Raw genomic sequence first — 22,029 nt, 5'->3', positions numbered from 1 at the left:
CTTGATAAAATTAAGTTGAAAATTGATATAGTATTACATTTCGATAAAGCATCAGTTCAAAAAGTAAAATATCAAAAATACCAAACTCCACGGAAAATTCAAAACGGAAAGTTCTTTATCAAATGGCAAAATCAAAAGCTAAAACACATAAAACGAATGGAAAACAACTGTCATATTCCTGATTTGGTACAGGCATTTCCTTATGTAGAAAATGGTGGGTTAAACCTGGTTTTATAGCTTGCTAAACCTCTCACTTGTATGACTTGTATCAAACTCGTCTTCTGCAAATTCTAAGAAATAAAATCCAGCATAATAACTACCTCTGGTTTAATTAACGAGAATGACAGTTTAAAATGCTATATGAGTTCAAATACAAAAGAAATTGCCAGGCAAACACTTTTATAACCCTTGAAGTATATTACATTATATTATTTTATCCATTTTATTGATATACAATTGATAGGATTCACTGAATTCTGTCGGACTGCATAAATAATTAAAATGCATTTGTACTAAAATCAGCAAAGACCCATCGAAACAACATCTGATTCAAACATTTAATAACACTTTTAGATATTTAGATGATATATTGGCTCTCAATAATGACGACTTCAGTATGTACACTAAAGAAATTTATCCTGCCGAATTGACTTTAAATAAAGCTAATACTAACAATGAACACTGCCCTTTCCTGGATCTTGATATCTATATCTTTAACGGGAAGCTTAATACCACAATTTATGATAAAAGAGATGATTTTTCATTTCCTATTGTTAATTATCCATTTTTAGAGGGTGACGTTCCCTTGTCACCATCTTATGGTGTTTATATATCTCAACTTGTTCGATTCGCTCGTGTAGATAGCAACGTATTTGATTTCAACGAAAGAAATCTCTGTATTATTGAAAAATTATAACACCAGGGTTTTCGATATCACGAACTAGTCAACACATTTACTAAATTTTATTATCGGTGCAAGGACATCATTCGTAAATATAAATCAACATGCAGACATCTGATACGTTCAGGTATTTCACATCTAATTTTCTATGGTAATATTCTTTACAAAGCACAAAAATGTCGGCATTCACCTCAAAAGCTAACCAAACCTTTAAACAGACTTATTCGGAAGGGATATAGTTACGATACTGTTGTCAGGTGATTAAGGATTGCATATTTTGGTATTAATATTTATTCACTCATAGGTTCTTTGCATCGGAAATAAACACATTTATTCTAAAACCAGTTGTTGGCATGATACGGGTTATGTTCTTCTCATATATGTTATGATGGTATGATACTAAAACCCTAACGGGAGGGATTGTACCTGATTTTCATATGATGAAGACATAATCTTTCAATCAGTTTAATTGAGGTCTGGAGCTGGCATGTCAGTAACTGCTAGTAGTCCTTTTTTCAATTTATGTATCATTGTCATTTTGCTTAGTTTTTTTTGTTACCTATTCTGACATCGGACTCGGACTTCTTTAAAACTGAAGTTTACTGTGCGTACTGCTATGTGTTACTTTATTCTACATTGGCTAGAGGTATAGGGGGAGGGTTGAGATCTCACAAAACATGTTTAACCCCGCCGCATTTTTGCGCCTGTCCCAAGTCAGGAGCCTCTGGCCTTTGTTAGTCTTGTATCTTTTTTTTAATTTTAGTTCCTTTATATGTTTAAGAGTTTAGTGTGACGTCAATTTTCACTGAACCAGTACACAATTTTATTTAGGGGCCAGCTGAGGACCACCTCCGGGTGCGGGATTTTCTTGCTGCGTTGAAGACCCATTGGTGGCCTTCGGCTGTTATCTGCTCTTTGGTCGGATTGTTGTCTCTTTGACATATTCCACATTTCCATTCTCAATTTTATGTCATAAGAAACAAGCATAGAAAACAATAGATAAAAAGATTGCGGTATGCAATGCAATGGAGACGGCACGCTAAATTTTTGCCTTTTCGTTGTTCTTTTTTTTTTGTCAATGCAGTGCAGAAAATATATCTGCTTATACTACAAACGATTTTTGGGGACCCCATTCAAATCTCATATCAATAAAACGGAAATTTTAATGACAATAGCATGTCAGTTGTAAAGAAATCTGAGAATATTGATTATGAATAATTTAAAGTATAAATTGCTATACTTTCGTGCGATATTGACATGCATTCTGCACATTTGTAACTCTATTTTCCGGATATTAAGTTTATATATCAGAATTCCGTAAGTATTAAAGTTATAAATATATTTTTTTTCAAATATTTATATGCAACTTCCCATGCTTTTGTTGCATGCCAAATTTCATTAAAAAAACAAACTCTGTGAGATCGCCAATTTACATTCCCGATATTTAATAGTGGAGTGACATAACAGAAAATACAGATAATAATCTTTCGAATGATATGTTATATAGCTGTAAGGTGGGTGCATCAAAGTCCTTAACTAAGAGTCTTTTTATAAAATGTCACTCTCCTATTAGCAAGACAGTTATAACGTCACTTCAGTCTTGATTGGAATTTCTTTGCAAAATTAATTTTACTTAATAAGGCATGATCATTTTATCGCTGTTTTTGGACTTAAGACAACTCTTTACTCATCAGAGTTAAAAGAAGATTTCTAAACATTAATATCGTTGAGTAAAGCGATCGCCTTAACAAGTTGAAAAAACCCTAAATATCCTCATAGCTCTAACTTCTATAACTAGAATATGGCGGGATTAAACATGTTTGACAATAATCTGCTCTCCCTTGAATGAAGCACAAAAAGCAAGTTTCTAACAAAATGACAAAAGAAACCAAGTACCGATCAAAGAGTACTCGCAGTTACTTGAAACTAGTTCAAAGCCAATTACAACTAATATATAAATCATGGTTTCCCATACTAAAATAACAATCATTATACATCCTACAGATTTAGTATACAGTACGAGAAAAAAGCACGACCTTGTGCAATGGCAAAGGATCAGTTTCGACAGGATAAACATACACATGTAGTTTGAATATATAGAATATTTAATTCTAAAGCTAAATATACATGATAATGTGTTCGTGTGTTTATCATGAATATTTAACATACACGTGTATATTTAAAACATTTAAAAAAAAGAATATGTGTCCATGAGACACCGAACCCCCGCTCACAGTATGATATTTCCATGTTCCGTAAACCCTAATTTAGTATGTAATTTTTTAAAGATTTAAATCTGATACGGGACGGACAAACGGACGGACGCATAGACCAGACAATATGATATATCCCTACTATCATAGACGGTGCATACAACTAACAAAATTGGATCTGACTTATCAAAACTGCAAATGAAATATCCCATACATGTCCGTTTTTAGACATATTTGTCTAAGTCAAACGTCAAATATTTCATAGAAATATAGCACACACTGAGACTCTTCTAAGAACCCGTGCATCGTTGTAATTAAAGCCCAGAAGTAAATTAACAACTGAATTAGTAATAATAATTTTTGTTTTTGAAGATGTATCCTCATAAATTCCATTTTATAAAATTCTACGGAAAGATGAAAAAGGACTACATGTACAGGTCTGTATCTGATAAATGCATCAATGTACTGAACTTTTGTTCCAAACAAAAGTATCTTGAAAGCAATTATAAAGATATGCTTAAGAATAACATTGTAAGTCGTGTATACCTTTTACATTCGAGCGTGTTTGAATCTACCTTTTTAACCTTACAATTTATGAAAACAAATAGAAAATGAGAATATCATGATCTTGCTTCAAATGTCATTATATTCATCTTTCAGACTAAATTTTGATTAAGTAGTTTTAAAAATTCACACTTTGAGAAAAACAAAATATGTGGGTTAAGTGAGATCGGTGCATTTGATTGCAGGTAGCTGGATTATTTATTTCCTTAAAAACTGAGGCAAAGTATACAAAAGGGACATTCAAACGCATAAGTCGAAAATAAACTGACAACACCATGGTAAAAAACGAAAAAAAGACAAAAAGACAAACAACAGTATACAAAACACAACATAAAAACTAAATATTGAGCAACACGAACCCCACCAAAAACCGGGGGTGATCGCAGGTGCACCGGAGGGGTAAGCAGATCCTGTTCCACATTAAAAAGATGTTGTCAATAAAATCATCCAATATTTAAAAACAAAATATACAAAGTTTCAAAATTTCAGATTAGATTAATTCTTAAAAAAAATCTATTCCATCAAAAATGTATATTCAACTAGCAAACAATCCATGCACTGTATGCTCCTCTCCGTCATGCATCAATGCAATGGACCGAGATACATTCAGTTAGGTTAGTTACTTCGAGTAATGGCATTTTTTTCAAAATCTATTATAAGATTTAATTATGGAAATTTAATGCTGTAAAGATTTGAGTATATTCTGACCAGGGAATCACCAGCACAAAGTCATCGTGTCTATGCTAACATGAACTATCATATATACTGCAACTGTGGTATTTGAGCAGCCAAATTGCATTGACCGTATATTCATATGTGATATACAGTCATTGACCGTATATCGCTTATAGTCCGGCAGAGAGGTGAAAAAATTGTGGGTTTCATGATAAAAGCACCAAATTTGGCATGGTAGTAGTTCTTGGTGTTTCAAATGATATTAGCTATGGACCCACCTTGTGATTTCAAAATGGCGGCCTTTTCCAAGATGGCCGCCAGAAAAAATCAAAATCAACATGTATCACTTATATAAGGTCAAATTTATGGTCAAATTTGGCATGCCAGTAGCACTGGTTGTTTCAAGAAATATTAGCTTTAAACCCACCATGAAAATTCAATAAGGCGGCTTTTTCCAGGATGGCCGCCACAAAATATCAAAATCAACAAATATCCCTTATTTTGGTCAAATTTGTCATGTTAGTAGTGCTGGATGCTTCGAACAATATAAGCTATGGACCCAACTTGTTATTACAATATGGCGGCTTTTTCCAAGATGGCCGCCATAAGATATCAAAATCGACAACATTCCGTTATAGAAGGTTACAAAGTGTTTAGTTTTGAAGTACCTTCAGTAAAGCTAAGTGCTCTATAACACCAAGTGTATGCCGCATTTATTTACTAAAGTCAAACATAAACAGATTTGTGAGGAAAGTATAGAAAATCGTAAATACGGTACCATTCTTACAGAACAGTAGTCTTCAAAGAGTGATCACGTATAGATACTGGCGTTATTTCAATATTTAAACTAGACTTAACTCTAATGTATACTTCTCGATTCGAACAGTTTTCTCCGTGACAACTGGAAGAGGACATAGTAATGATCTAAACATTGCAGTAATATCAGACTTGCCAGGCCATTAACAAGGAAGGTGCTTGCTTCTTCTGTTTGGTTATTATTTTGGTTTTAAATTAAACAAGCAACAGCAACAATCTGTTTGTATGACAACGATGACATATTGAAGGCAAAAGTCATTAAAACATTACTTGATAATCGTTTGGCCAAATATTCAGATGCAGTCAAATTATTCCATTGAGGAAAATGTGACATTATCCATTCCAAAGTTACCACTGTGGACAATATTCACAAAACCAAGAGTTCAAATACGGCTAGCGAATCGTTTCATAGTACGACAATTTTAATATTTCAGCATTTTCTTAGTCTAACTTGCAAAATTCGTCATAACCTTTTTATTTGAAAATTATGCTTGCGTTTCATACTTACATCATTCTGATAATAACCGTTTTATGGACATACTCTCAGTCAATTTATCCGTTTTGTCCTCACAAAACTATCTTAGTGCTATTTCATTCCATTCGTTGAATTGACCATGAAAATGGTTTACATTCCTTTTATTAACCATGCTAACACTTAATTATAAAAAGTGAACTCATATCAAGGTTTGAATTTTACAATGGGAAAGGATACTTTTGTAATGTCACTCGAAGGTGTGAATATGCTCTGAATTGGTCAGACAATACTTGGTCATATTTTATGAACATTTAAAGCCCTCGGCTACGCCTTGGGCTTTAGATATTCATATAACATGACCAAATATTGTCGAACCTATACTTAAGTGTTAGCATGGTTAATAAAAGGAATGTAAATCATTTTAATGGTCTTTTAAACGGATGGAATGAAATAGCACTAAGATAGTTTTGCGAGGACAATTCGGATAAATTGTTTAAAAATGGAGTTTTTTTCTGCTTCAGGTAATATATCTTTAATGTCTTCATTTCAAAAAGCACACATCTGAATGTTATATAAATCAGCTTTTGGAAATTTGTATATTTTTATTTATTTACAAAACTTACTCAATAAATATTAAAATTACGACCATTCAGCATCAGACGCTTACCTTTTGATTGATTGATGTATTTTTTTGCTGAAAAATTTCCGTTGCCTAAAAAACATTGATTTTACCTTCAACTTTGCCCCCTTTTCAATTCTTTTGTTTCGTTCCATATATGTAACATTATGAATGTTTACAATATTGTTTTTATTATTCTATTCTCTTTTATTTTCATTTAATATTAGGCAAACAAAATTACTTTTTGCTCTTTTCATATGGAAATTGCCTCATGGGATTATAAACTTCATTAGTATAGTTATTAAGAGATCACTTTCATAATTAATCTTCAATAAAAAATCATTCATATATAGCATTTTATAGTGCATGGAAAGCCAGGTACTATGAAAATTAGAAAAGAAAAAAATCTAATTTTTATTGGATGAGAAGGGGTGAGTATGTTCTAAAATTTTGAAAGAAATAATTGTGTCCCCAGATGTCAAATATGATGATTTCCTGATTTATATTGCAATTTTACAGTATATTAAAAAGTAAATGTTTATAATGTTTATAATGAGTGCTTATTTATAACAATGTACATTAAAGATTAAGAAATATATATGTAGAATTTTAATAGATTAGACAACAACATGAACAATGCTGCGAACTGATTTTTTGTTAGCAAGTATGAAAATAAATTTGAAACGAAAATATGTTTATGTAAGTTGGCGAAAAAATATTGTTTTGGCGAAAGAGGTGGCGAAAAAGAAAATTGACCAGGGGGAACTCTGTCTAGCCTTGTGCAAATAAATATATATTTCGAGACAAGGTATAGTATTTCTGTATTTATACGTAATTTCCCATTAAATTACTACCATAACATGTTAGAATTACTCGAAACATTAAAGTTGACTACCCAAAGACATATGTAGCGGTTTCACAATCGCTTGGAATTTTTTATTTCAAATGTTTTTACCTTCATTATTGATTTTATCTTTAAACCGATTTGATTTGATCGCCACTGATGAATCTTCTGTAGATATAACAAGTTCTTAAATACATGTATTTAATTTAGTACAAATTAAGGTTAAATAATTCAATTAATATTCACAGCAAGATCATCAATTTACATGTGTTCATTCATGTATGACATTTGGTCGACGGAATGAGATAAAGTAATTTTCAATATACACGTTTGCACATTAAATATACTTTGGTTTGTTTCAGAATGTTGTTATAGATTCCTTAATATACACTTTTCAACATTGAAAATACTTTTATTCGTTCCAGGACAATGTTGATTATTAAAGCATCGAAAACGCACTTAATTGTCAAAAGGATGTGTGTAGTAATTTCCGACATTTTTCAAAGTAGCAAGTACCTGGAATTCCCAAAATTGAAAGTGTTTGATAATGTGGGATTCATTTGATGTTTTTCTTAATATGTTTTTTTTTTTTCTTTTTTTTTTTTTTTTCTGTTTTCTTTTCTATTGAACAAATCTCTAAAATGACATCCCGTACAAAAACGCTATAAAATTTTTCAACGGTACACACATTTGTAGACAAATAATCGAATTACGGTTAATGAACAAAACTCTTACGAATTGCTGGTATTTGAATTTTTAATATACATATGTCAATATTATAGATATTTTAATTCGTTTCAGGACGATGTTGTTTAAAGCCATTGTAACTCAATTAATTCTCCCAATGGTGCATGTAGTAATTGGTGACATTTTTCATATTGGCAAGTACCTGGAATCACCAATACTGAAAGTGTTTTTCAATGTGGGCCCAAGAATGTGCAAGTTAAGATGCACTAGGCATGCTGGATGCAATGCTTTCAATTTCGTGAAAAGCCATTTATACTGCGAACTGCTTAACGCGACTCAACAAGCCAAAATATTAGACAAGGAACATTACATGTACTCAGAATTATCAACATGGACGATCGTGAGTACTTGTGAAAAATTGTTTTTGTTTCTTTTTTTAAAAACAATTGAGTGCAGTATAAAAACCTCTGGACATTCACATATTAGGTTGTACACATTAAGTAACACGCATATTTGCCGAATGTTTCCTTTTAGTTATTATTATAATTTTTATACTTTTATCATCAGTTATTGGAATTTAAAACAGTGCATGCTCGGGAGTGTGTCATTTATCCATTTTTTGAGGATTGTGCAATCTATCGAAATATGTGGTGCAAACAATTGTATATTTTACCGCACTACCAAATGGACTTTGAAAAAATATTAATACAAACAACTGTACTAAAGCTCTTGTTGCATCAACGTTCACTCCTCATTCTATTATTTAAATATGATCGAAATGCAACATATATTCTGGTCGGGTAATCCGCAGTCCTTAAATTCTATAAAATCCCTATTTATGTTATAAATGTTTAAGACATTAAGCTGAAAGACTATTCGTAATTCAACTGATAAGATGGATCTAATATATTTTTCATTGTGAAGTATCAGAGCTGCACAAACTTATTTACCAAATTAGTGATTGGTATTCCGATTTTTTTAAAAGATAAACAGGAAAACGTGTCATTTAGCTTTTGTTTATTTTCCTCTCCTTGACTGTAGTGATGCGCTGATTCTATCTCTATAATGGAATATATATTTCTTAGTTGGCTCGATGCGATATTGTTTCAAAGGGACGTACAAGATTTCAATGCACTTTATTTATTGTGGAAGATTGCTACCACCGGCATGTTTTTTATGACATCGGTTATTCACATCCAGTTTTGAACGGTAATATCACTTTTACATCTAACATATTTATGAATTATCATTTAAGATAGTATCGGGGTATGAAAAATAAATATTTGTGTTCATACTTTGCAAAAAAGTAATTTATATTGTGGTATTTCCAATTATAATCATAAAAGTTATATGTCACAGAGCTTGTTTTTTTGCTACAGGTTGTGAAAAATTTGTCACATTTTGTAAATATTATACGGGGGAAAAGTTTTTTTGTTTGAATAGAAAAGAAATTAAATAACATGGTTTTCAAATGAAAGATGAGAAGATAGCCCTTTTAAAATGCTTTTTGAAAATTAAAAAAAATATGAGGTTACCGAACTTTTTGTCTTGCTAAAACACAAAATAGTAAAAAAAACTATTGTACATTCCTTAATTAGATAACAATATATAAGTTATCCCCTTTTAAGTTTAAAATGTAAATCAATAAAACAAAATCTGTATTCCGAAAAAACAGCCGTAATAATTTGATAAAATCATATAATTTTCTTCGTTTAAATGAACGGTTTTACAAATGAAATGCATTTCTTGCCTACAAAATTGCTTATTTCAATATATATAAAAATAAGAAGATGTGGTATGATTGCCAATGAGACAACTCTCCACAAGAAACCAAATGACACAGAAATTAACAACTATAGGTCACTATACTGCCTTCATAAAAGCCCATACCGCATAGTCATCTATAAAAGGCCCCGAAATGACTAATGTAAAACAAATCAAACGAATAAACTAACGGCCTGATTTATGTACAAAATAATGAACGAAAAACAAATATGATATACAGCAACAAACGACAACCACTGAATTTCAGGCTCCTGACTTGGGACAGGGACAAACAGAATGTGGCGGGGGTTAAACATGTTTGGAGGGCGCCCAACCCTTCCCTTAACCTGGGACAGTGGTGTAACAGTACAACATATGAACAATCTATAAAAATCAGTTGAAAAGGGCTTAACTCATCAGATAGATACAAAGCAAAAACAAGTAACAAAAACAGAGTGGACGTGGCAGGGAACTTATACATCCCCACAACAAAAAGACTCTAAGTACAGATCTGAGAGTACTCGCAGTTACTGACAGCTAGTTCAAAGATAATAACAAATAATTAAAAACATCATGCATCTAAGACTAAAATATCAATCAGTACACATCCAACATCAAATGGTTTTAGTGTAAAGACGTCATAAACAGTCAAAGAAAAACATGACATTGTGCAATGCCAAGATACAGGTATCGACAGATTGTAGAGCCATGAATATCCATATGCATATGAAAATATTATTTAGTTTGATTTTAGTTTACTGATAACAAAATCAATATTAATACCAATAAAAACAATATTTAAAGATCTAATTACAGTGTTGAATTGGTAACCTTTTAGAATAAGTTTATTTAAATGATCGATAAGTTTACCCGGATCGTTTTTAAATTTCTGGGCTCGGAAAACAACATCTCTGTAAAAATTAGGATGTGCTATCTCGTTTGAAATAAGTTCTCTACAGGTACAACCAAACTTCAAATCCAAATCTTTATATCTATGGAAGAATTGAGTAAAGGTTTTAAGTAATTTGTGGTAACGAAATCCCTGACTTAATAATTTACCAGTAATACATAGATTACGTTAACTGAAATCCAAACGTCAAAACAGACACTGACATAGCGAACACACGTTGTGATATATAAACACCGTAAGATGATGCCAAAGGAACATCATCGTCAAAAAAAGGAAAATTAACAATAGGGAACGAAACATCGTTCCTTTTGCGTAGATTTTAGTGTAGAGTTTCCCGTGTGAAACTGAAATATCTAAATCTAGGAAAGGACAGTTATTACCGTTTATATTTGAATTATTTCGACAGTATATTTAGAACATTGTTGATTATTTAACGAAAAAATATCATCAAGATAACGGTAAGTGTTGTTGAATTTATCAATTAAATGCAATTTAAACGGGTCTTTACTGAGTTTGGTCATAAACTGTGATTCATAACAGTACAAGAACAAGTCTGCTATTAAAGTGGCACAGTTGGTGCTCATAGGAATACCTACAACCTGTCAATAAACTTTATTGCCGAAACGTACATAAATATTATCAAGGAGAAAATTAATAACCTTAAATCATCTCATCACACCTCCAGTAAGTATATCTAGGATATTTACCTTTCTCGTTAGAGAAGAAGGCTTTGAATGAGTTGCAGCAAATATATTTGCATTCAAATTTACCAAACGACCATTCAATTAAACAGGAAAACTTTTGTTTGATAAGATTGTGTGGAAGTGTAGTGTAAAGAGTTGAAAAGTCAAAACTGTCAACAGAATCAAAAGGACCATCAAAAGCACGTACTTGATCTAAAACATCCAAAGAATTTTTACACTCCAAAAATAGTTAATTCTACTATTTCCATATATCTTATTACAAAAGTTAATGATAAGTTCTTTGATAGTAGTTAATGAACTAGTTAAAAGCACTGAAAAATTAGTTGTAGAACACTTACTAGAGGCCGATATATTTGTATATCATAGCTTCTCTTCCACTAGATTACATTTAGAAGTTCGACTCTGTGTCTGGAGGATAATTGTTACAGTGTAGTTTTTGATCTTCACTTTTTATTATCAGGTTTGGATTATCTGAAAAAATACTTTGGAAAGGGAAATAATTTCCGAGTGTCCATACCATCATTCGATTCAGATTTATGTCAATACTTCCTTTTACCATGTAAAAATCGGTTATTATATGACTTCCAACCAACTGTATTACCAAAACAACAGTAACGTACAAAACACGTTCATATTAAACAAGATTGGAAAAACAAAAATTTCTCAAAACACAGTACTACAACACACTACAGGTGTTCCGAGAAGGAAAACAAAAGGGTCTGATAAGAGCCATTATTTGGCCCCAAAAATAGTAAACTTATTCAATGCAAAAATAAGAAGATGTGGTATATTGCCAATGAGACAACGCTCCACCAGAGACCAAATGACATAGAAGTTAACAACTATAGGTCACCGTGTGGCCTTCAACAATGACCAAAATCCATACGGCATAGTCAGCTATAAAGGCCCCGAATAACAAATGTGAAACAATTCAAATGAGAAAACTAACGGCCTGATTTATGTACAAAACAATTAACGAAAAACAAATATGATATACAGCAACAAAGCCTATCAAAATTATGTTAATTTTATTGATGAATAAACAGGCTAATAAAATCTGGACACTTTGGTGCAGAAAGGTCACGTGTGATGTCACTTTGACGTTATTCACATATATATTTGACATAAAACTGCAAATTCATGAACAGTTTTTGGCATAAAATATATATGAGCAACAGCTTTACCAAAAAAGATATTTTACACACAATAAAATCTGTGTAAATACATTATGTGCCAAAATATCTTTTTAGGTAAAACTGTTGCTCATATCTAAATATTAATGACTACATCCATTGATGCTATTATGGCAGTGGTTGCTGTACTGCACTAAATGTACGAAGTTTGAAGTCATCACGCCAAAAGGTAAAACAAATTTCAAATATATAAATACTGATGTCCGACAGACTAATGATTTTTGAACATCTGAAGGATGTTATTTTGTAGATTTATAATACTTTTTTGATTTTCGAATACAAGGAACCCAACAGTACCCTATCATACATTCTCCTGTGTCTCAGACTTACAAAATTTAGTCCATTGGTGATGGAATAAAGCAATAAAATCTCAGAAATTACTATATGTATAACATGTATAATTGCTTGATGAATTTACATTGAAATTTGAAAATAAACATGAACATAGCTCTTTATAAGGTTGTTTCGTCCGACCCTATTTTCAGGAACTACCTCATCAGGAACGCTCATATCCAAAAAGCAAACATACTGGTGGTTTCATTAGACTAAAGGAACAAAACAAAAAGTAACAAACAAGAGGCGTTTAACAACAAGGAAGGTCAAATAGTCAGCTAAGTGTTTATTTCTAGACATTATGGTTGAAGAGTGTCCAAAACGTTATTGAAAAAGTGAACAATAAAATAAATTAGAAACTTCGGAACCTGACATCCTAACCTGACATAAAACAAACAAATGCATGAATAGGCAACATAATTCAAAAAGTCAGCATTATACATTATAATTTCTGACCGAAATAGAAACAGTATAGAAGTATACTGTAATACGACATTACTGAAATTTTAAATCTCACGTCCTAAGCTAAAGGAAACTTTTAAATCCTTCTAACCAGTCCAAAACTATGTCGATGAAATAAAAATTATAAAAAAAAATTATCAGATGAAATAAGAGCGATTCATCAAGAATAATGAAATTGTTTTACAGGAATCAGACGCATGTTGGCCAAATTATTGTTCTTTTGGAGACACTTGTGTCATCACGAACAGAGACCTTCCAGTTTGTGCTAATATAGGTACGATTGTCTTATAGCAATAACAAATGGGATTGTACTCGTTTTTTTTTTGCCAACAAACATTTTATTAGCACTGTGTAATTGAAGAATCATATTACCATTTAACTGAATGTTTTATAGAAGTTGTCATCTCTCATTTACCCTTGTGTTTAACAAATAGTGTATGGGCCTATTTTTCAAAAAAAAATGTCTGGCTAAAATAGAAATTGGAAATTGAACGATTGGAAAGTTATTTAACAAATTAGTTGGGCACAATCAAAAGCCAAAAAAGACACACAAACTTCTGTGACAAAGCTATTATTCAACCGCTCAAAGTAGTTTCAACAAGGCAAATGGAAAAACACATATTACAATTACTCTGCAGAAACCAACATTTCATATTCTACAAAATATTTCAAGTTATCATGCTGTATATTGCAAATTGTTTTTATTAGTTTTAGAACTGAGCTTTCATTGAAATGTAAAACATTAATTTTAGCGATCTTCATATCGCAAAAAGTTAATAAGGTAGTCTGGAAGGTGGTGGTATATTTATTGTGGCTTTTATCTTTGAACAAAAATTCGATAACATCAAATGAGTTTTCTTTTGCTTAATCTTTTGTTTTCTTTTTTTTTCCGTATCTTAGGTTAATTTTTTTTTGGGAGGGGGGGGGGGGGGGTAGGAGGGGTTATATGGCGTGGAAAAATGGGTAGGCTTAAATTTAAGATAAGATCTTGCATTGCATCAAAGTGTTGGTTAGTTGTCCAGTAAGTAATACAAACTGTTACCCATATTTACAATCCTGTCATCCTTTCCTTGGTCATACTAAGAAACAACAATATGCATTTAATTAATATTTCTTGTTTGTCATGAACAACAAAAACTGTTGCCACTCTCGGAGTAGGACTGGACTTTCTCACTTGTCCGTTGTGTTACCATTCCTCCTCATATTTACTGATCTGAACATGCTAATGGTTTTCAAGAGAACAAATGGTTTTATCCAAATGTACATTTTAAGTGTTTCATTGAGGTTATCTGCATATAACAGGTATAACGGTATAACCAAAAACGATCAGCAAATTTGTATTGATCCTTGAGAAAGCATCTTCATACTTTTATCTTTTAATTATTTACAGTTCTAGCAAATATTAATTTTTTTAGCCTTTCAATTAAAGTCAAAAGGGTTCTGCTCTATGTGTCTTTAATGTAGGACGGAGGGGGCGATTAAATGTGATGGTCTAGAAGGACTGAAAGTTACATAATTACCTGTTAACGTCTTACTTTAAATTACCTATAACATTTGCTCATGGGGATTTTTCTCTCTATTATTCATTTGAAATTCATCTTTTATGTATGTTTTGCAGAAAATTGAACAGTTGGACAACAATAAGTAGAATAACAAAAATACCAAACTCAAAGGAAAATTCAAAACAGAAAGTCCCTTATCAAATGGCAAAATCAAAAGCTCAAACACATCAAACACATCAAACACATCAAACAAATCAAACACATCAAACGAATAATTAAAATACAGATCCTGTGTCCACTCTTTCCTTACATGTACAAGGATCTGTCACATTCCGTTCTACTTTCTGTTCTGGTAATTATTACATCAGCCAATGAAATTCCTGCCTTTAAATTTTTGAAGATATGTATCATTTCGACAAAACAAGAGGATCCCGAAGAGTCTTTAAAATCGGAAGTAGAAAGGAGCGTTGTCAGATCCTTGTAAGCAAATCGTGGGCACAGGATATGTATTTTAATCAGATTTGTTGGACAGCGGTCGTCTATATCATGCAAAAAAGTATTTTTCTCATAAGTGTTGCAACATTGCAAACATTTGATCCGGATGTAAATGTTGATAACTATCCATGTAACTTTTGTCTCAGTGTAGTCTGATAGAATATATAGAATACCATAAGAACTGATAAAGAAGATAGTAGGCGGGAAATATACACTGTAAAGGACTAGGAGTACAAAAAGATACAACGAGTGTCAACATAAATAAACCTCCTTTATTTGTTTGAAATTTGACAATGTGCCATTTGCTTACATTTTGGTGAGTGTTAATTTTATGTAATACTTACGCCATTTGTCTGCTAGTGGTAATGTCTGTATCGATAACTAAATTTATAATTTTGTAATATAATTCACCTTTTTTAACTTCTGTTTTATCTGAGCTGCCCTTAGTTAATTTTGTGTAGAAATATTCGTAATATACGGTACTTAGTTTTACCTTCACCATAGGTGTTACTTATTGAACCAACGGTAAAAATCGCACAGTATAAACAAGAGCGATAACTGAAGTATGGACATCACGCTAAAGCAAGCTACATCATTGTACTGTATCAAACCAGCCTCTGCCATGAGCCTTTTGGACTTAATCGTGTCGCATCATTTCACTAATTTTAAAGAATTAGAAAGAGGTTACAGGATTTGTTGATTGTTGTTTGTTGAATATTCTGTAGTAACTATTTTATGCATATTCAGGACGAGGGTTGCAATACATCTGATATCAACGTAATAGCTTTTCATAAGAATGTCAAACATAACTACCGACGAAACAAAAATGTGTTCAGTATATTTACATGAATTAAATATGAATAATTACATTACATGTATGTTTCACGAGAGTTCGTTAGTTTGATTGGCTAACAACAATCGTGCGTCATTCAAAAATTAACCTTCATATCAAAATGAATGTTACATGTTTGATGACACGTGCTTCCACAAAAAAGTGCACAGGTAAATAAAAGAAAAACTTGATAAAACTTTTTTTTTCTTAGTTTTATTAGCATAAAAATGTAATTATAAGAAATTAATGCTTCTTTTTGTAATTTTATTGGGGTGTAAAAGTGTTGATCTTGCTCACATTTTCAGAATGAACAAAATGTGCTTCGGTCAACACTTTTGCACCCAAATAAAATTACAAAAAGAAGCATTCATTTCTTAAATAGTTACTACTATTAGATAGCAATGGAAAGTTTGATAATATAATGACACGGACAATCACTGAATAAGTGCCACATTTAGATATGTCTGGATTAACCGATTGGGAAAACAATCCAATCGTTCTTATTCTAATACGAAAGAGGCAAATGATACGGTTAAAAAAGTCAAAGATACACACGCACAATAATAAGTTAAATATATCGACAATACACCATGTACATTTGATTGAAACATGCTGCATTTACGAACAACACTTAAAAACACTATTATTATATATATATAATAACAGAGAGATCGTTGAATTACTTATATTTTATATATTATCTGTCCATTATTAAACTTTATTCATTTTTACTGTAGAGAAGGCAGAATACATAGGTTGTTACAAGGATGATGCTAACAGGCACCTGAAACATGAAATTAAACAGAACACCGAAAATATGTCCCTTGCATTTTGTAAGCAACATTGCAGTGGATACCGATTTGGTGGCTTGCAAGTTCGTATCTTATAATATTAAAAAACTCTCTTTTTATCCAGATTAATATAATCCAATTTGAGGTAAAGATACAGTAAATGGTGTATGTCACAGATTTTAGTCAAATTTTGCATAAAACTTTGGTTCGTTGAACTATAACTGAAAATCGAAAAAAAACATGGCAATTATCTTTTTTATTTTCTGAAATGTCACTGAATAAATTCTTTCAAAATAGATAAATATTTTATAGAAAGCACATACAATCGGTGAAAAATTTTCTTACATTTGTCTAAGAATCATCAAATCTCAAATTACCAATCCATAGATTTTTCTTTAGTTCAGAAACCAAAGTTGTATGAAAATTTTACCAAAATCTGTGACTGTACCTTAAATCTATATCTAATCATTCAAAATGTGTCAATATTCAAAATAATTTCACGTCTTTTCAAATTATTTGGATTCAAATCTGTAGCTTTTTTTGACCCCTCAAGTGAAGTCAAAGCCATGTTAGTTCTTCGGAATCAGGGTCATGTGATTCAATTACCAGAAAATACAAGAAAAAAATCCTCAAATGTCCCGCCTTCAATCAGGTATCCCTCAGCAATCATGACAATGCTATCATCAAAATTTTGCTTGTTTTTCACATTTGTTGTTATATTTTCCGTGATAGTTTTCAATATGATATTATAAGAACACTATACATTCCTAGAAACCCTATAAGACTTTTTTTGTTATTCAGAATAAGTAACTATTTAAAAAGAAAACTTTAAATAATTTCTTTTCAATCTAATTTGCTGAAAATAACCCGTACACTTGATCTTTTGAAGATAATTGGCAAATTATTCATTTTGAATGAAGTGTGATGTGTTTTGAAAAAGAAATTAATTATTCACTTAGAAATATTTAACTAGAGAAAAAAATATTGCATATAAATTATATTGCTTCGTATTGTTTTTAATCTTTAAATTCTTTCCTGGCCATTCCAATACCAGATTCCTGACGTCCATGTTATATTATGTTTTGTAAGATTGTCTATAGAATTTTCACATATCCACACATGCCAAAAAGAACAAGCTTGAGTTTTTCCCATCACTTCACAACCGTCTTCATCGTTTTCAAGACATATTATCTGAAATCTAATTTGAACGAATATTGGAAGCAATTGCTAATAGCCTGAAGATCATTCGACTTTAAATGTCTCTTAAATATTCAAAATATTAACCCCGAAAAGGTTGGCAGATCGAAGGCCCAATATTTGTTTCTTTAAAGGAAGTTGTTGTTTTTCATTTTCTAATTCGTATTTGGTTATTATTGCCAATCAACACGTATATCTATTCGTCATTAATGAAAACCCGAAACACGTGAACAGCTATATGACATTACAAGGGTATCGAAAAAAACAATAAGAATTTCTTGATAATCAGATATTATTGATTTCAACACATACAAAAGGATCGAGGAGGGTGTAATTTGCAGTTTTAACAACGATGAAAAACATCCGGATACGTTTTAACAATTAAGTACGTAGTATGAATATTTGTGACGTCAAATGATTCTAGAATTTTATTAGGTTTGGAGAATTTGATTATCAAAAGGGCACACACAATGCATTTGTGAATAAAAAAAACCACATATTTCGCCTAGCTAATGTTAGGTCCTTAAATAAATTCTATGCACTTTTTATGTCCAGCTGTATACCAATTACAGTTTATAATTTTGTAGGCCGGCTCCTTTTGTTTGTGTGGAGATGTCCTGATTGATAGTAGGTATCCAAAAATTCCAGAAGCAGAATGCAGCATGCACTGCAGCGGAGAACCTGCACGGAAATGTGGCGCAGGAATGAAGAATTCAATTTATTTAGGTAATAAAAATATATTGCACTATAATTTACATTCACTAGTCTCGATTAAATTGTATTGCCGGATGAATGCTACAAAACTGAAAAGTCGAAAATGGGCAGATAATATCATGGCCAAAAGAACTAGAGGCCCCTAGGATCCTACGTCATTTTTTAAAATGTTTAAATACAAAGTTAAGTTTTGTCTCATTTAACATTTTGTTCTTTGTAAAATTTGAGTTATTCTCACTATGACAGTTGTCAATATCTAATGTAATTATTGACACTTAACCTTAGTACTCATTTTAAGTGAAGGTTGCCATGTTCGTTGCTTCATTGAAATATAATTTATCAACTTAAATCTGGAGACGGAAAGAATAAATCACGACAGTAAGTGTTGAAATTGGTGCAGTTTGCAGTTTATATCCAATACAATGTTTTAGAATTAAAGTCAAAAACGGTAAACCAATAAAAATAAGAAGATGCGGTATGATTGCCAATGAGACAACTCGTTACCATAGACCACTTGATAGAAATTAACATCTATAGGTCACCGTATGGCCTTCACTAATGAGCAAAATTTATACCGCTTAGTCAGCTATAAAAAGTCCCCAAATGACAAATGTCAATATCATAGTTAAAGGTCAATAACTCCTGTACGGAGGGATACTAGTAATTGTTTCAGTTCTTATTGTCATTTTGTTAATCTTGTATTGGTAACTGTAGTTGACATTTACAGTTTCTGTTCATCTATTATTGCTTTAAATGTAATAACCAAGACCTCTAGGGTTGGACAGAATTTATTTTTTAAAAGTAATAACTCTTATAGTAAATCAATTTGAGACTTTAATCATGTAAGCACTTCTAAAGGAACACGAATTGCTGACAATTTTAGCCCTAAGTAAAGTTCAGAGTTGCATTTATCTTTTTTTCACATTGTATTATCTGTTCTTTCCATGAAAATAAAATAACACTTTATAAATCTGACACTACTAAAGAGCTTTTTTTTCTACATTTACCATCATCAAGAACTCTAAAAACAAAATTTTTGAAAGCCATAGATAGAAAACCATAATTTTAGTTGCTTTGTTATTGATATATGATAAAAGTTGGACAATATTATTTAATCTGTCTATAAGTTTTTAATAATAAATATGAGTAAAATGCTTAGAGGGTGATACGCTTTGTTATGATGGCACAGAGGATCTTCGTTTTGTCTATTTTAACACATCTTTGGGATTTGTGTTTAATCAACTTTCAGTTCGTTCACCACCAATTACACCATTCAAAAAGACAACATGCATTTACGTTTAGTCTTTTGCCAGACGTATTCTCTTACTTTAAGCATTTGAACAAAATGTAACTTTTTAATGGATTTAGGGTCAAAGTATTATGTCCAATATATTTTAAGGGGATGCGGTATCATCCACTTTATCATTATTATAATGGAAACAAAAACAGTAAGGTGTTCTTATAGAAGCCGGTATCTATCATGTTTGATGAATATCAGTATTACGTCACCTTGTCTCCTCTTGCTGGTCTGTCACTGATTATGATATATTCGGTTTCAATATAAACTATAGTGATGTGGTTTAGTTGGAAATCATCATAGTATTTTATGATATCTCCCAATGAAAATGAGCTTCTATTGTAATATTACGGATCTGAGTCAATTGATATTGTGAGTGAGCTAAATTAAGCAATTTATGATACTTCATTTTGAACTGAAAAAATATTCCTGATTTTGATTTAACAAATAGCTATAATATGCGATATAAAGAACACAATATAGATGTTTCTTTTTATAAAAATGTTAGACTTTAACGAAGTATCAAAACCCGAAGGAAATATTCCCAAAAGATAACAGGCACTTACATGCAACTTATATTTGACAATGTTAAAATTAATATCACAACTCTTCAGTATGGTATCAAAGATAATAATTGTTTTCTTCATATTTTACAGTTTGAAGATCCTTAACCAAGACTACAATTTTTTGCAATGAATTGAAGGACATATGTGCCTATCAGAAGTATTAGTATACCAAACGGTTGACTTGTTGACTTATTTATATATTAATTGTTAATATTGGATATTTGTATATATTCTAACTGTTCATATCTGTGCAACACATACTGATCTGTTAGATGTTGTAATGTTGCAAGCTTCAATTTTAGTCCCATTCATAATGCTAAATAATTAAGTTTTCTAACCTTATCCGTATTAATGTAGCTCACCTGGCAAAAATTGTCACTGCAAGCTTTTGCGGTCGGAATTATCAATGGCAATGAATATGTTTGACAATTTTCCCATTTCAAACTACTGGGATAATCGAAAGTAAACTGAATCATAATGAATGATTGCAAATTCCAAAATGGTTTTCAATCAACGTGCTGGTCATGAAGTAGGGCATCCTATTCTTACACCAGTGTATTAATTTCCGTCTTACTTATGCAGGCGAGTTTGTTAATGAACTAGATCTAACCATCCATTCAAAATATTTTCTGAACTACAGCATGTTTATGTTTAAATAAAAAGTGAATAAAAATTAGATGTTTATTACAGAATTGTTTTAGTATAATTGGTCTATTTTTTTTTTAATATGGCTCACAACTGCAAAATTTTGCGGAAGCAAATTTTTGTTCTTCCTTGGCCGGGATTCGAACTCATTCTACTGAGATATCCTGGCAGCAAATCGCCTTGCACTGTGCCCGAAGCGCTAGACCACTCGACCACCTAGGCTCTACAAATAATAAAGCTTTCGGTGGCCGGGTGTTACCTCTCCTCGTCAGTTTTTATCTAGCGTCGTAACACAGTACATTTATATAAGGCATGAAGATGGAATTTTTACAGATCAGCTGAATTATCTATCGTAAAGGATCTTACAAATTAATGCAGGATGCAGTCACAGAAATAATTATATTATAAGTACGTCTGAACCAGTGACAACTCTACGAAAGATTTTATCCATCGGATCACCAGCAGTGTTGGTGATACAAGGCTGACAATACATTCTGTATATATAATTCGTCTAAACATCAGCCCAACAATGTAAGATCTGTAAATTTGCGGAAGCAAAATTTTTGTTCTTCCCTGACCGGGATTCGAACTCATGCTACTGAGATATCGTGGTACCAAATCGCCTTGTACTGTGCCCTATACATATAGTATTTGATAAAAATCATTATAAAAAAGAAAGATGTGGTATGACTGCCAATGAGACAACTCCCAACCAGAGACCAAATGACATAGAAGTTTATCACTATAGGTCACCAAACGGCCTTCAACAATGAGCAAAACCCATACCGTTTAGTCAGCTATAAAAGGTCCCGAAATTGCTTGAATTTAAC

Source organism: Mytilus californianus, unplaced genomic scaffold (genome assembly GCF_021869535.1).
Source record: "Mytilus californianus isolate M0D057914Y unplaced genomic scaffold, xbMytCali1.0.p SCAF_8, whole genome shotgun sequence".
Classification (NCBI taxonomy): domain Eukaryota; kingdom Metazoa; phylum Mollusca; class Bivalvia; order Mytilida; family Mytilidae; genus Mytilus; species Mytilus californianus.
The sequence above is the reverse complement of the archived record's forward strand: the minus strand, read 5'-3'. Positions refer to the sequence as shown.